At 36.5% G+C, this 16,446-nt stretch overlaps 1 long non-coding RNA gene across 1 annotated transcript in view; it reads right to left on the bottom strand.

Annotated features, from left to right (window-relative positions):
* Positions 1-1,824: 1,824 nt before the first annotated feature.
* LOC148673389 (uncharacterized) overlaps positions 1,825-16,446 on the bottom strand; it is a 70,986-nt gene continuing 56,364 nt past the window's right edge. The window contains exons 2-4 of the long non-coding RNA XR_015936013.1: positions 5,531-6,056; positions 5,121-5,205; positions 1,825-3,908 (exon numbers count right to left, since the gene is read on the bottom strand). This is a non-coding gene — a long non-coding RNA (uncharacterized LOC148673389). The remainder of the gene's footprint in view (positions 3,909-5,120; positions 5,206-5,530; positions 6,057-16,446) is intronic.

The following is a 16,446-nucleotide window of genomic DNA, read 5'->3' as shown; positions in this document are numbered from 1 at the left end:
AATGAGGAATAAGCACAAAGTCAGGAAACAAATGCTGAGCCTGAGCACTGCAATGCTGCTGAAGCTGGAATAAACACTCTGCTGGAACGAAGGTTTAGCAGTTTAATTACATGCCGGTGGTATTGACAATCTGCCCGACCATGTTGCCAAGGGTTTTGATTGATTTGGCTTTTGACTACCAGCCATGGCGATACAGAAACTTGAAACAGCACTTAGCCAAGCATGATCATTACAATTATGTTTGAATTTGTCCTCTCATCTCAAGCTTCCTCGTGTTTTCTAGCTTCTGCAGTACCTATTACATGTGTAGCGGCGAGGCTTATTAATATGAAAGAATTAAGTGTTCTGAGCCTTCCCAAATGAGGCCCCATTTCTCTGTTCATCTCTGTGGTGCAGCCACAGAGAAACTATTCATGCAGGGTGATTTAGGGTTCCTTTGATAAGGACAGCTCCCAAAGGGGGATGCACTTAGCTAAGTCTGGCTATCATGATCAATGGTCATCCATTGGCGCCTATCTGTCTAGGGAGTGCCAGATGGACATCTGGACTGCATTCCTAAGTGTCAGGAGTAAGTGACTCATATCTCACCTTGATCAACCAATCAGGGACTGGTAGGGCCGAGTAACCCACGTGGGACTCTGATGCCCATGTAACTTTCAGCCAATCAACGAGCTGAAGTTCCTCCAGGTAAAAACAGGCAACACAGAGAGCCTGAGAGATTCAGTGAGATTCAGAAGGGATTCTGTGGAGAATTCTGTGGACAATTCTAAAGGGAATTCAAAGGAGAATTCCAGGGCAGGACGGCCCAGGAGCAGAAGGCTCCCAAGGGCAGGACATTCTCGCAGCGCGCCTCCTGACCATCCTGAGACTCAGCCTGGACAACCACGGAACGGCCAGTGTGTCCGAGTGCCAGAACTTTCCTTTGTTCTAAGAGTCTAGAGTGGAGGTTGCCAGAGAGTAACCAGCAGCAGGCCTCATGAACAGGTCGGAACTGTGGACAGCTGAATCACTATTCAGAACTAGCTCTTCATCAGGAACGAACTGGTCCTCTTCCTGACTTGCTGGGACCCACAGTCATCTTTTCTCCTGTGCAAACTTTGCTAGTTAAAGCCAACATTAACTAGCCGGTCAGTGAGCATCAGCAGCGCACCGTCGCAAGCCGCACAGCACAGCCTGGCACCGAGCCAGAGAGCGCGGATTGGACAGCAACAGCCTGCAACTGTTTCTTTGTGTGCAGGAGATCTGAATCCCCAGAGATTGGATGAGTATTCAACTTCACTGCATTACAGCTCGAGAATTCAATTGTTATCCCAACCAGTTGATATCAATTTAATTCCTAAGAGTTATGTACTTGTTTTGAGTATCTAATGTAGAAGTTATAACCAAGTTCATTTATGAAACGGTCTAAATGAATGATATACTGAACGTATGTCCTCTTGATATGTGTAACTCTTTGTAACTGTTTGAATATATATCTTTTGTATTCTGATAACCCTCTCGATAAGATATGTTAGGTTTATATGCATATTCTATGTATTAATAAATGTATCCTCGTGTATTAGTACCTGTGTGTGTGTGTTGTTTGAGTTATGTCGCATGGTTGGACTCTAAAGCCATCAAAAGAATCAACTTTGTGATTTACTGCTACAGTACAATTAATAATTGTCTCAGTAAATGCCCAAACCCTACAGAACTGGTGCCTTCAGAGAGCCACTATATTTACATTTTGGCTATGGCAACGTTACATTTATGGCGTCCCTGAGTGGCTATGATTACATATTTGGCGTCCCTGAACGGCTATGAAACATTACACATGCTATACTACAGGTGTTATTACAGGAATCAGCATTGGCAAGTCCCCTGTAAAACCCCAAGTGTATTTATTATAAATAATTAATTTTCTAATTTGTCAATTTTGGCATTTTTTTTCATGGGGAAGAAAGTCAGATGTAGTCTACTTGGTTGCCTTTACAATTTACAAGATGGGAAAATGTGGAAATTAAAAATCTTGATCGAGTCCCCTGCTATCACCATCCTGTCAATTTAAAAGTGCAGGAGGGGGAGTTAGAACTAATACTGAATGTGCATTGGTGCATATAGGAAAGTGAAAAATGTTTAAAGGAATAAAATCTGTACACGAGGGGTGTTCAAAATATATTCATCTGCCACAATGGCATTGTTCATATTCATTATGAAAACCTGGATACATACTTGGACTTCATGACCTTTTTAATATTATCTCTGTCTCTGAATGACTAATGCACTTGTGTTCTTTCCAGGGTCATTAAATGATGGACTTTTCAAAGATTGAGCAATGCGTGGTCATCAATATTTTGTGCAAGAAAGGACACACAACAAAGCAAATGCATGGAGGCATGGTTGCTGTGTCAGGGGAAAACACCTTTCTTATTCTGTAGTGAATCAATCAAAGATGACTTTCAGTCCACATCACCCTTGGTGCTACCAGTCCAAAGACAATCTCTGCTGTCAGAAGCATGATAATTTCTGATGGATGAATAAAGGTTGCAGAGCTTAAAAGTGTTTAGCATGTTCTGTTGAAAGCAAGGACGTCATTCTCCATGAACATCTTGGTAAGTCAAAAGTTTCTGTCAGGTGAGTGGGTTCGAAACTTCAGATCACAAAGCTGTCACCACAGTGAGATGCCTACTAAAGGGCTGGAGGATATCTTCAACATTCATCAAGTTTTCTCCCTTGGTTACGTTTTAGCTAGTACTGAGACAAGCATTCATCACATTCTGTAGATTTTAAATCTGAATCAATACAGTGGAAGAACCCAGCATTTCCAGAATGCAGAAAACTTCCATGACATGACCTCCATTTGCAAGATTATAGCCCCCTAACTAGTTTTAGGATTTTAAACATGCATGGTACATGATTTTTAGACAGTTCCTTTAAATTATTTCCTGATCAGTGGTTAAAAGAGAAGTTTACATTTTTCTAAGGGAGTTGCTACAGTAGCTTAAAGGACAAGTACATCGAGATGAAGGTTGATTTACACTTCTAAATTAACTTGAAAGATTATCTTCTTTTAACATCCTTGAGTAGCAACACTTTTTGAGAATCTTTCATGCCTCATCCTATTTGTAGGCTAATAGCAAGAACTTACATTTACGTTTGAATGAACTGGTTCTTAGCACTGTACATCTGCCCTGATGTAAAAATAAATGAATTAGAACTTCTTTCCATTGACCTTTAAGTATCAGTTTTCCAGGGTGAAATGCAGTCTGGCATTAATGCATCAACCTTGACGGTTTTACTGCAGAGCAAATTGGTAGTATTCCAGCATATTAAATCCTTTTTATAATAAGCTGAGGCCTCTTTTCTTTCTAAATTGTATTGAATAATATATTTAGACTATACTGTACATAACAATTCAGGGATGCATTTTAGCAGTGTCTACATGTAGCATGCTTACTGTTGTCTCCCCTTTAGTGTGCATTATCTCTTGATTTGTCTGTCTATACAGTATAAAGTATATGGTACACTGTATACAGTATATATAATTTGGAATTTGGATTTGTATGTGATCAGACATTACACGTTGCTTAGGTTTTAAGACTGTGCATGATTAAATGTAGAGTTTAAAGTAATGGTATAGTATAATAGAGGAGTCACAGTGGTTAAGATTGCTGCCTTGCAGCTCCGGTGCTCTTGGTTCAATTCTGGACCTGGGGTGCTGTCTGCATGGAGTTTACATGTTCTCGTGGGTTTCCTCTGTGTGATCTGGTTTCTTCCTGCAGTCCAGACATAGCGGTAGGTTAATTGGATTCTGGAATAACTGGCCATGATGTGAGTGTGTGCTTGTGCTTGTGTATCTGTCGTGTGACAGACTGGCATCCCATCCAGGATGTATCCCGTTTTGCACCCGTTGCTTGCCAGGATAGGCTCTGGCTCCCCCATGACCCTGAATTAGAGGAAGTGGTTAGAAACCTCAGATCAACATAATACACTTTTAAAATTATATGTAGGTTCTATGGTGAAAAGGACATGAAAAGGAAAGGTGGGTAATAAGTGTCTTTATTACAGCATAGTAAACATACGCCTTTATTTCATTTGTCTTATTATCATAACTAGTGCACGGATAGATGACTGAACATCAATGGCAATTCTATATAAAATAAATATACATACAGTATACACTACTTAAGTAATATGGTCATTGAAGCAACTGACAACAGCTCTAAAACAAACTCTTTGATGATTTGAACACATCTCTGTTTTAAACACACACCTAATTTCCATCCATCTGTTCAGTTTACTGAGAAATGTGCTGTGTGTGTGGGGGGGGGAACTTGGGCAGTCTGTGCTTTCATCAAGTAGCAACCATTATTTTAGATGAAACACAATCTGTTATCTACCAATAAATAATTGTATTTGAGCAAAATTCAGTGTCTAAAAGAGACCTTGCAGATCTAACAGATCTAAAGAAATGATTGCAATAAACAGCACCTCCATATGAATTACAGTAGCTGTTTCTATACTGTATATCTTCATATTTGATAGGTTGTAGGCCACCTTAAGACAAAATCACGAACAGGCATAGACTGCATGGAAAACAGAAGGCATCTAGTTTTGTTAGCATTTGAGACAATCAATAGCGATTTTTGTGAAGTCATTTTTTTTGTAAACAAGATACGTTTTCTTACGAATAATGGACAAAGAAGAAGAAACCTATTCCCAAAACTCAACTGCATCTGGACATCCCCAAAACAAGTGTTAAACTCTTCCATTATTTTCTCTAGACTGAGTTTCATATGATGGTGCCTGCAAGAGGCCTAGAAAGAAAATGTAAATTAATATTTTGATGATTAGGATATTTGGAAGGTGAATTTATATAATGATTGATGTTGTCCCAGAAACAAAATATCTGGAACATTCCTATTCTACATACTGTATGAACAGCTGATTGCGGTTTGCATGTAGTATCAGACACAGGAAAACTAGGCCCTTTGTTGTTACCCTGAGCCAAAAACACACATTACACGAGGGCAATGCAAGCTGTTATAAATTAGCCTTTCAGTAGTGTGGTCATATTCTTACGTTTAAACAAGCTAATGAATATTAAACATGCTTATTTAATATTGACGTAATACTTTAACTTGCCTGCTTGACGAAATGGCAGTGCTGGTAAGAGATCCGCATGATTATTTCCCTCCTTATGAAGTATGAGCCAGGGAGAGAATGCTGTAAGGAAGCAGAAGTATGAAATTAGAATCGGACTTCCTCCCGAGCAAACAACATAAAGAAGACATGGCAGATTTCTAACCTTAACTCAGAATACTTAATGTTTGGTAGAAGTTTGGGGTTTTCTGGATGACCAGAATGTTAGGCCTCTGAAATGCCTTGTTTGTAAATACTGTACATACAGTAGATTAACTTGTGTGTTGTATGTTTTGTTGTGTGCCATGTAGTTTGTGTCCTGTCATTAATAAATATTGGTTTAACCAAGTGTACCTAGATTATTACTCCTCTCAATAAAGCTGTGCCAGAGAATAAAGAATTCACGTACCTCTAATTATACCAGCCGCTCGGGTATATTATACAGAAATCACTTACGTTATGATTAATTATAATTATTTCTCTTACTGACTAAACCATTTGGATAAATCCTGATTTTCACCATTTCGTAACCCCCTATTTGTAACAACAACAACAACAACAACAACAAACAACAACAATAATAATAGTGCAGTACTGTATTATAAGCAATTTTGTTAAATTCAAAGCACTATACTGTACTTTAGAACACATATTATTATTTGCATGAGGGACATAAAAAGGAAGAGAGAAAAAAATACTGTAAATTGATACAATAAAACCAAACATTAAATCTTGCATGGAGATAGACTTTAGGTGGATGCTAAGATGAAGGAATGTTAGGACTGAACTAAACAGTTTAGAGACATTGATAATAAAACAAATTAGTTGAAATAAAATGTAAAGGTTGTCAGGGCTAAACTGCCGCAGGTCTTTCACATTACTCTGTGGAGATTTTAATGCAGTTGCTTCCCTAGTAAGAGATCTGTTCCCATACCCTAAAGGGGCAGAAAGAGAAGTCATAAAGTAATATTAACTGAAGTTCATTTTTATTATGGATAAAGTAGCCTGAAGAGAACAGGGAAAATATGTCCATCTGCTCAAGTCAGAATGTACTTGTCTTAAAACATTTAATGCTTTTATTGTAACAGTTTACAATAAAAGGTTTTTTCTCATTTCACTTTTCCAAATTCAAAATGCATGTGTGATAACATTATGGATACAAAGGAAACACAAAAAATACATTGTGTATGGGTATATGGATGTGGATTTTAAAGCAAGCTTATTTTCCATCCATCCATTTTTTAAACTGCTTTATCCAGTACAGTGTCAAAGGGGAAGCCAAGCTTATTTTATTTTATCCAATACAATTTTATATAAACTTACCACAGTATATTACATCTAATTTCACTGAAGCTTTGCACAATATAATAAGAGAACAGAAAGGCTACAAATTGAATAGATGGAATTCTCGCTAACATTGACAAAACTTTTAAAAAGACAATTATGTCATGTGCTAAGTTAAAAAAAAAAGTTCTGAAAATGAGTTTTGTGTTACTTCCAGTACAGAAAGTGAGAAACTGAATTTCATTAGCAAGTCCAATCACTCAGCTAAGTGTCTAATGAGGTGCGAAACAGTAGTTCTCTGCAGAGGAGCAAAATAGCCTTCATTTACTCAACCAGAAATAGATTAATTTCCCAGTAAATAGATTAACTGCCAGTGTGAGTTTTCATCTTTTATGAATTTTCTTTTGAAGCTTGCAAACTTTTTGTAGCAAAATAAGTCAGATGAGCTTGGCACAATGATATCAGTGCTGCAAAGATATATTTCTTGTCAAATATTTTAAGTGGGGACATTCATTATACAGTAGTAGTGTTTTAAGGTTTAATGGAAAATAGCAATGTGGAGTGTGTCATGGAGAGGAAAAATAGCTAGAAAGGCTGAAAGAAACACAGGCTTCTATGGACACACATGGAGAAAGAGGGAGCTTAAAGACGTCCCCCTGTTTTCATAGGGAAGGAAGAGGAAAGTGTAAGCCTAGTAAAGGGGTAAAGGAGAGAGGTCGTGGGACAGTCCATTGCCCGGGGGTGTGGTCTTCCCCCCTTAGTTCACTCCCCTATGGCTGTCTTCTGAGTTCCCTGGAGCAGGAAGCAGGAACTGGTCATGGGGAAGAGCTGCACATGTGTGGGCTACTGGATACACAGTGAAGAGGGAGGCCTCGCTGGTGTTGGGACCATCGATGCTCTCAGGAGTCTTCTTCTGCAGAGGGACCCCGGCAGCCAGAGTGAGCGTGGTCATTGGGGGCTCCACCCTCTCCCAGGCTCCTTTCTCTGGTCAACAACTTTACACAGGGCTTACCCACTTGTTGTCTAGTCCCAAGTAACATCCTCGGAGCTAGAGGTTGAAGAACTGCTTGTTTGAACTGCTGGATTCTAGGTGTACTAGAAAACCCAGCACAGTTCATAAAAAAGGTCCAGCTCAATCTATCTAGCCTCTACAGCAAGGTGTGTCGAGATCATTAACAAGAAAAAGTTTCAGTAAACATCTACTGTAAGTCTTCGATTTTCATACTAAAATAGACACTCTCATCATCTCACATCTCATCTACTCACAAGTAGTTGGTCCAAAATGATTGCAGAGCAATAGCAAAGCTGATTTTGTTTTGGCCAAATTGAATGTCATGTGAATACTGCAATTTCAGCAATGGATATGTTGACAGCTGTGCAAAGCTGTGCAAACATTTGCTCATATACAGACAGTATTTATCTTGAATGCATTAATGCTTTCTCTGGGTTCAGCCATTACAGGCAGACATTTATAGTGTATCATCACAGACCATTGCTCTTATGGAGTGCCTATGCATGCCCCAAAGATCACACTTATAGTACATCCAGCACATTATCACACACTTTTTCTAACCCACATTTTGTTCCCCACAAGCTCACCCTGTACTGTCTTTTGTGATACTTCATTATGATCCATGAGTGAATGCTGAAACAAAGATACCTATCAGCATTTTGTGAATTAATTCTACAAGCTTTAACATTAAGACTGATATTTTGCATCCGATGCTGTCATTTCAGTATGTTACATATTCACAAAATGCTAGTACATAAGAAGTTCAACTTAATCATTTTCCATCACTGTTGTGGTATTTGTAATGGTTGTTAACCAAAGAGAAGCAGGGTTTACACATATACCATTTCCCTTTTCCCATTAAATAACAGCTTCGACTCTGGAGGCATTGCACCTCCAGAAATAGTTTGAAACTGATATCACCGATTCTTTCCAACTCAGAGGGGCAGGCAGAGAAATACATGGCACTCAAGGACTATAAATATAAAGACACTGCTGTTCACTTTACAGCTACAAAGTGTCTCGGAGAAGAAATCAGTTATTGAGTTTTTTAATGACTCTTGTGCTTTCAGTCCAAACAATTCATTTTTGAGACGTAAATTGCATTAACATACCATGTTTATGTATTTTTTTTGTACGTAAAAATAGAAATTTCAACAAACCCACACACTCAGAAAGAAAAAAAAGGACAATAAACCCCAATTTGCCAATTTTTAATTAATTGATTTTACTACTACAACCCTTGTACCTACAGAGGAGGGGTGAGGACTGTGTACTTTCTGCTAAAATATGAAATTATCCATGAAATCTTAAGTTTTTCACACTTCAAATTGTACAGCGATCTCAAAAGAGTTAGCAACATTTGGGGCCACAACACTGTTCTAATTGAAAACACTACAAGTTCAAAGATTTGCTGAGTAATAACAGATTGGTTTCACCATAATCTACTTTGATACAGGGCTTTGAAGTCCTAAACCAGATACAGTACATAACGTAGATCGCAAGAGTCGTCATCAGTAATTTGGAAGAGCATGATGTTATAGGCAGATAACTACAGCATTCATTTATGAGGTTCTGTCATGTAAGAAGTGCCAAATATTCAATTCAGAACTTGCTGTTGTTACACAACCATTAGTGACCACAACTCAAGGACTATGGAGCTAGTTATACTTCTGGAAGGTAAAATCACAGGAAGGAAGAAACATAAAAAAATGGGGATTTGGACATGTGAAGGCATTGATGTTACTTTCTTCATGCTTCAGAATTCATAAACATGAAGATGAGCCAAGAGAGTTTTGGAACATGTTTTATGGACTTTATCTTGGTTTTATCAATATAACATAAATTGTGCATGTCTTCTCATTGGGAACTCATATACTGTATATTTATAGCTCAATATGAACACACAAACCACACTTAAATATTGTGCCTACAGTATACTTATATGATATTTTTGCCATTGGTTTATATACTTGATTTTGAATGTTTCAATTCCTGGTGTAACCAATTTATTTTTATGTTTAGGTAAGTGATAGAGCAATTATTGTGGGGGGTGTTGGTTGTCAATGTTGATATTGGGCTGCCAAAAAACCTAGTCATTTCATCTGTGCCACATTGTCACTTATTATATTATTATTCAAAATATTTTTTTCATTTTTTCAACTATTGTCAGACTAGTGTGTTATCCTAAATTTCAGTTTAATTACATTTAACTTCGATAACTTTCAAGATTGTAAAACATCCTTTATAATGAAACATTTCATGTTAAAACTTTGAGAGATGATGGTGAATTGCACCGTACCTGTAATTACCTGTATTTAGACATGTGTAGGTTTGAGTGCTATGTTCAGCATTAGGCCTTCAGTAGAAAGTTCATTTTTGTTCATAGAACTTCACCTGCAACAGCTGTACTATTATTAAATCCAAGATAATTATTTGTTTTTGGAGGCATTATTAAAATATTTTAATTCTATTACAAAATAAGTAACACTTTATTTTGGTTTCCTTTCTTGAATTGGATAAAGATTAGAGAAATTGCTACAACCTCTCAAAACCATGGGCATCTATTTAAAAATGGTTTCATTTATTTCTCTTACTCTGTGCATAGTGAATGTACTGTATCATAGTTGCCATCTCCTGCTCAGCACTTTCATGTTTAGTGAGTTGGCACCAGCTGTATTATCCCAAGGCATTTATATGCTAATCCATGAATTTTTACCTGAAACAATTAGCATATAATTAGTCAAGTAAATAAGGTATTGGACACTGTTAATAACCGCATAGAGTGATTTTTAATACAAAGCACTAGCATGTCCTAATTACTGCAGCTTAGTAAATCAAGTTAATGAGTCTATGGCAAAAGTCTTGGATAAAACTGCAGGGCTACTACAATAGCAAGAATAAAGTTTTTTTTATTTTTAACATAATCATATAAGTATAAAACCTTTCTTTTCAAATGGAGGATTTTGTTTCAGTTTTTTTTCCACCTAGAAATAGGATAACAGAATCATTTACTACAGTGGTTCTCAAACATTTTGGACCAAGTACCACCCCTAATCCAACCAAAGCATCCAAGTCATCATCTCATAGGAACCCCTGAAAATCTCAATGACCAACATGAGCGCGCGTGCACACACACTCACACATACATATAATAAATATTATAATAATAAACTTTATTTGATATAGCGCCTTTAAAGGTGGCTTCTCAAAGTGTTTTACAGAAAAAAAACATTAACAACAACTAATAAGAAAGCACCATTTCAGTGAGAGGGGGAGCCTGTTTAGTTGAACAAAGCAGATGTGAATTAATTTTTCGAGCCTTGATACAATTCACAAGAGAGTCTAACAGATTTTAAATCGTCAGGCATTTTCTTGACTGCAAAGGTCTCGCGGTGGATGTTGCAATGTGTCCATTCATTTCTGGAGCAACCTCTCTAATTCGTGCAACTACACCGCTGTGTCGGCTTGTCATTGCTCTAGCACTGTCTGTACAAACTCCGACACATTTTATCCAGTCGATGCCATTTCTCTTTGATAAATTCATTCAGAAGCTGAAATATGTGTTTTAAAGTTATAAAACTTGCTTTAATATGAATAGGAATAATCAAGAATTATATACATTAGTGAGAAAGTAGAACATTTTAAAATTTTTTAGTAACTTTCCACCACTGTTTGAACTCCTCCATTGAAAACCAAATGCATTCAAATAAAACATAACTAAGAGTAAAAATAATGAAAAATTGAACATACAGTCAGAGTGAGAAATAACTGTTGCAGCATAATAAAAAATCTTTTGGCTCGCTTATTTTAAATGATAATGTGCCATTTGCACAGTTTGATCAAATATAACTTTTGGTGGATTATACTGACTATATGAAAAACTAAAGTTAGAGATCCATCATCATACACATACTGTAAGAGATTCAGCTAAACTGATATTTAAAAGTGTACATTCATATTTTGTTGAATATACAGTAACAACTTCGGCTTTAGGCATTAGTCAATGTTCTGATCTGGGTTTACATTAGAAGTATGTACTGTAGAAATATGTGGGCAGCATGCACTGTCACCTCGCTGGTCTAGAGTCCTGGCTCAAATCTAGGAATAGATTGTATATTATCTCAACATTAGGGGTTTCCCTCACACAATCCAAAGGCATTCTAGTTGAGGTAAGCTGAAGTCTAAAAATTGCTCTCCTGTGTGTATGTGGCCTGCAAAAGTCCTGCCAAGGGGGTATAACTGTCTTAATTAAGCACTGTGCTTGCAAGGTTCGACTCTGGCTGAACCGTTACCAGATAACGGTAAAACATTTCCTGATAACAGAAGGCAGGGTGGTCAGAAATAATAAAAAGCTTACCACAGAAACTTTCTCTCTATAACAATCATAGTAAAAACTAGTTGGCGAATGTTAACCATCATTTTACCTCTATAGATGTTTAAGTCAAAAGGTTATGCATTCTGAAGTTGCCCGTTTTTTTGCTGTTAGATTTTTTTTTGTACTGTTTTTTTTAATGCTGTAAAAACTAGAACGGTTTTAAATGTTAAAAAGGCTTTCTATTTCAATGGTAGAAAACTGCTGCTGACAGGCCTTTGAATGTGCTGGATCCCTTACATCAAGGTTTGATTCACAGCTTCACTCTCCACTATGAAACCTGTGCTCCTGTGACAACAGTCTTCTTACAACCAAAATCTTTGTCTTTCGAATTATTTGTCAAAATATGTCAGATTCGGAGTCTGTATCTGGCTTTATGACTCAGCTTAGAACTTATTTTTATATAATTATTTTAAAAAAGCTTCACTGATTTTATTCTCTAGCATAATTAATTGGCTCAAAGTTTTTAGAAAGATTTTGTATAAGCTTTTAAAACTTGTCAGTAGCTGCCTATTTTGTTGTTCCTTTTTAAAAGGCAGTACCAAAAATAATAACAGCTTTATGAAAGCCACTCAAACTTTCTTTCAATATAATAATAGTGGCATAACAATATGGGAATGGAAATGCATGAGAACCTTTCTCCTTCTTGACATTTATAGGGTAACAGGAAGAATGATCAATGAGCACTGAAAAGAAAAAACACCAAACAAAATATTTTCAGAATCTGAAATAAGATACTCTATAACCCTCTTCATGCAGAACTCAAGATGATATTTTTTCATTACAAACAAATACTATTGTGTATTGTGTATTTTCTAGGTTCACCACTATAACAAACCAACTCCACAAGACTTACAGTCAATTAGGTGTCATAAACTACATCAACTATATCTGTGTTCTACTACAAAGATGCATAACAGTTGCTGTTTGCACCTTGTTTTAGGTAACTATCCAAAGCAAAATGTAGAAAACGTGAAAAACACTTCTGTGAGTTCAATGCTTCATTCAACCATGTGAAATTGGCATTCAAACTAACTTAACACTGTCACGCCCTCTGCAGCCAGAGGGCGCTCCTTCTCTGTCCTGTCCCTAGTTTCCGGTCTGTTGTCCTTCCGGTCCCTCTCTTTCCCTTGGGCTTTATATTTCTGGGTTTTCACTCTGTCCTCGCTCAGCATTGACGTTCGGATGTCCTGAGACCCGCCTAGCACCAGGGCGCCCCACGTCCGCTCCCTGAGGGCATAGGTTTCTATACGGCATTCCTGAACTCTTTGCACTAATGAGCCCGGGCCTTTTTCCCGTCTCGCCGCTACGCATATGGGTCTTTTTCCGCTCTCCTGCTCCCAACGGTTAGTCCCTTTGGACGTCCGTGACAAACACCTGGTGTATCTTTTATTTTTTATGAACAGAATACACATGAATCATCCAAAGACTCCATTCTTTCCATTCTTTGTTTTTTGTATTGAGCTTAGATAAGTGAACTAGGTGTGCTTGACCATTTTTTTCAAACAGCAATCTGAATTTGAACCAGAAGGTTCTAGACTGAGAGATTTGTCTTGCAGTGTTAATCCTGTATTAGCATTTTTTGTGATATATTTAAATATTCAATTTTCCCATAATTATACATTAATAAAGGGATTTTAAAATTCTAAAGGTTTTAGATTCAAAACACATAGGCATTTAAATCCTCACAGAAAGAAAAAGGAAGTGTCTAAGTGTTTTGAAATTAAGGCCTTAAGTGTATATTATTATTTGTTAAATGGTTGTTTGATTATGGAAAAGGTATCCATTTTGTTGAAGTAGTAGTAAATTATATATGCACATTTTATTACAGAGGATATTTTTAATAAAAGCTTAAATATTCAAACTGAACAGTTTAATATTTGAAATAAACTTAAATAAATGTCTGCCTACGTAATTAACAAAATTAGACCTCATGGAAAGAGGTGAATACTTTTGCAAGGGACTTAAGTTTATATACATACTGTATGTTGTATCTAATATGAAATAAAAACTCACATGAAACAGAATTTAAGTTCAGTGCCTTTGAAGGGGATTCTGGCCACTTGAAAGACAAGACTGATAAATGTATGACTGAATTTCAGATTTTAAGTTAATAAAATCAATTACTACACTGTTTAAATAAGCTGTACAATTTTTGCAAATTTTGATCTCCAAAATGCCTGTGTTTTAAAGGCTCTGTGTCATTTCTTTGCAAAGTTACATCTGAAACATTGTGTCTCCAAAATAGGTGTTTAAATAAGAAAGCGTAGGTTGTGAAAACTGTGACAAAGCAACCAGAACAAAACACAAGGATTTTGACATTATTATTTATTATTAATATATTACAATAATATATCATTAATAATTGATATATTCTTAATAATGACCTGAGATGTATTAATATCATTGTAATATTTTACATACTGTATATATAACAATAATATAAATCTCAATATAGTGTACATATTATTTACTATTTTATTTGTAAAGAAAGAGACTTTGTTAAACATCAACCTTCTGGATGATAAGTACACACCTACTCTACTGTACCAAAGCATTGCTTGGTAATATACAATAGCTGAAACAGACACATCGAAATGTTCCCAAAATAATCACAAGTGAACGAGCCAAAGAAACTGATGCAAATGTATGCAAAGAAAGTGGAATATGGTACTCCTACCAGCTATATAAATATGTTATATTTAGATCCTTAAATTAATATTGTTATTAGTTTTCTTTAGTTGCATGATTCCATATTTAAAATTACGTACTAAGTGGATTTTAACAATTTAATTTTTTACAACAATAACAACAGCAAGTATTCATAGAAAAGGTTAAACATTATAGCTTTTTATAAAGTATATACTTAATATAGTCAGAACGAGCGTGTCAAAGCTTTTCCAAAATAACCACAGTAAGTGACCGAGTTAGACTTTAATGTATAAAATACTTATGTGGAAATTGGAATACTGTTGTGTTTTTATAATTTTTAGCTACCACTACCAGCCTTATACAGTACAGTATGTACTTTTGTATCAGTATGTAGTATTGTATCAATATTGTTTGTGACATTCAGAGACTTTATGCTTCTGTTATTTATGCATTACTACAAAAAATTCCCTTTAAATATAAAATTCCATATTAATATTCCATATTAAGCAGATTTAAACATGCGCAACAGAGAAACAGATTAAATGAAGCAATCGTTTCAGTAATATCTAACACACCTAGTGCCACCTATCAATCATATTTCTAATGTACTGTTACTTTTGAGGTATTTGGAAGAAATGCTGTGAATTCTGAGTGGCTGCATCTGTACTTTAACACACAAATGGGGAATTCAGTAAAAAAAACAAAAACAAAAAACAACAGGAGCACATATCTGGTCAGCACCATCTTGTTTGTTTGGAATCAAAGTGTTTTAACTTTGTATCAGCGTTAATGGATCCATATCTGTAGGTTCAGTCAGACAGATACTGAATATCAAGCCACAACTCACACAGCCATACAACAAATCAACCATGAATAATAATAATAATAATAATAATAATAATAATAATAATAATAATAATAATAGTAACAATACCTTATACTTATATTGCACTTTTCTGGACACTCCACTCAAAGCACCTCACAGGTAATGGGGACTTCCCTCCATCACCACCAATGTGCAGCATCCACCTGGCCACTGCAGCCATAGTGCGCCAGTACATAGTGCGCTCACCACACACCAGCTATTAGTGGGGAGGAGAACAGAGTGATGAAGCCAATTAATAGATTCTGATTATTAGGAAGCCATGATTGGGAAGGGCCAATGGGAAATTTGGCCAGGATGCCAGGGTCTTTTCAAGAAACACCCTTGGATTTTTAATGACCACAGAGAGTCAGGACCTCAGTTTAACATCTCATCCGAAGGACGGCGCCTTTTAACAGTATAGTACCCCATCACTATACTGAGGCATTAGGACCCACACAGACCACAGGGTGAGCGCCCCCTGCTAACACCTCTTCCAACAGCAACCTTAGTGTTTCCCAGGAGGTCTCACATCCATGTACTGACCAGGCTCACACCTTCTTAACTTCAGTGTGTTGGCAGTTGCAACGTGCAGGGTGATATGGCTGCTGGCTATGAAGACCAAGGAACTTTCAAAACTAGTCAGTGTTAGAAACTGAAGTGGTAGTCTGGTGCATATCAGATTAAGTAAACTGCTGTCTGTACAGAAATGCTATATTGCTAAAAATGTTAAACTGAAAGAGTGACACAGTGTACAGTGTCTGGGTACAGTGTATCCCTTATTTCTTACAGCAGCAGAATTGTGATAAGAATGAACATGGTTAGGGTGATTGCAAACTACAGGACCAGGGCCAGCAATAATGCCATGTTCTTCTATTAAAATCTACAGTATGTTACTGTTAAAATATTTTCATGAATTTAGATACATGATTCATTGGTATTTCATTCACACAAAAAATTTAAGTTGAGAAATATACATTTTTTTTTGTAATGATAAGTTATCTATTGTATTGCTTTGATAAACAGCTAAGAAAGAAACATTACTAAATGTTTGGTAACTAAATGCATATGAGAAACAAAAATGTCTGGGTGCTGCTGCATGACTATGGCCACACTTCCACCCTGCACATCCACTCCAGGCTG

Source organism: Lepisosteus platostomus, chromosome 4 (genome assembly GCF_059453375.1).
Source record: "Lepisosteus platostomus isolate fLepPlt1 chromosome 4, fLepPlt1.hap1, whole genome shotgun sequence".
NCBI lineage: Eukaryota > Metazoa > Chordata > Actinopteri > Semionotiformes > Lepisosteidae > Lepisosteus > Lepisosteus platostomus.
The sequence above is the reverse complement of the archived record's forward strand: the minus strand, read 5'-3'. Positions and strand labels throughout refer to the sequence as shown.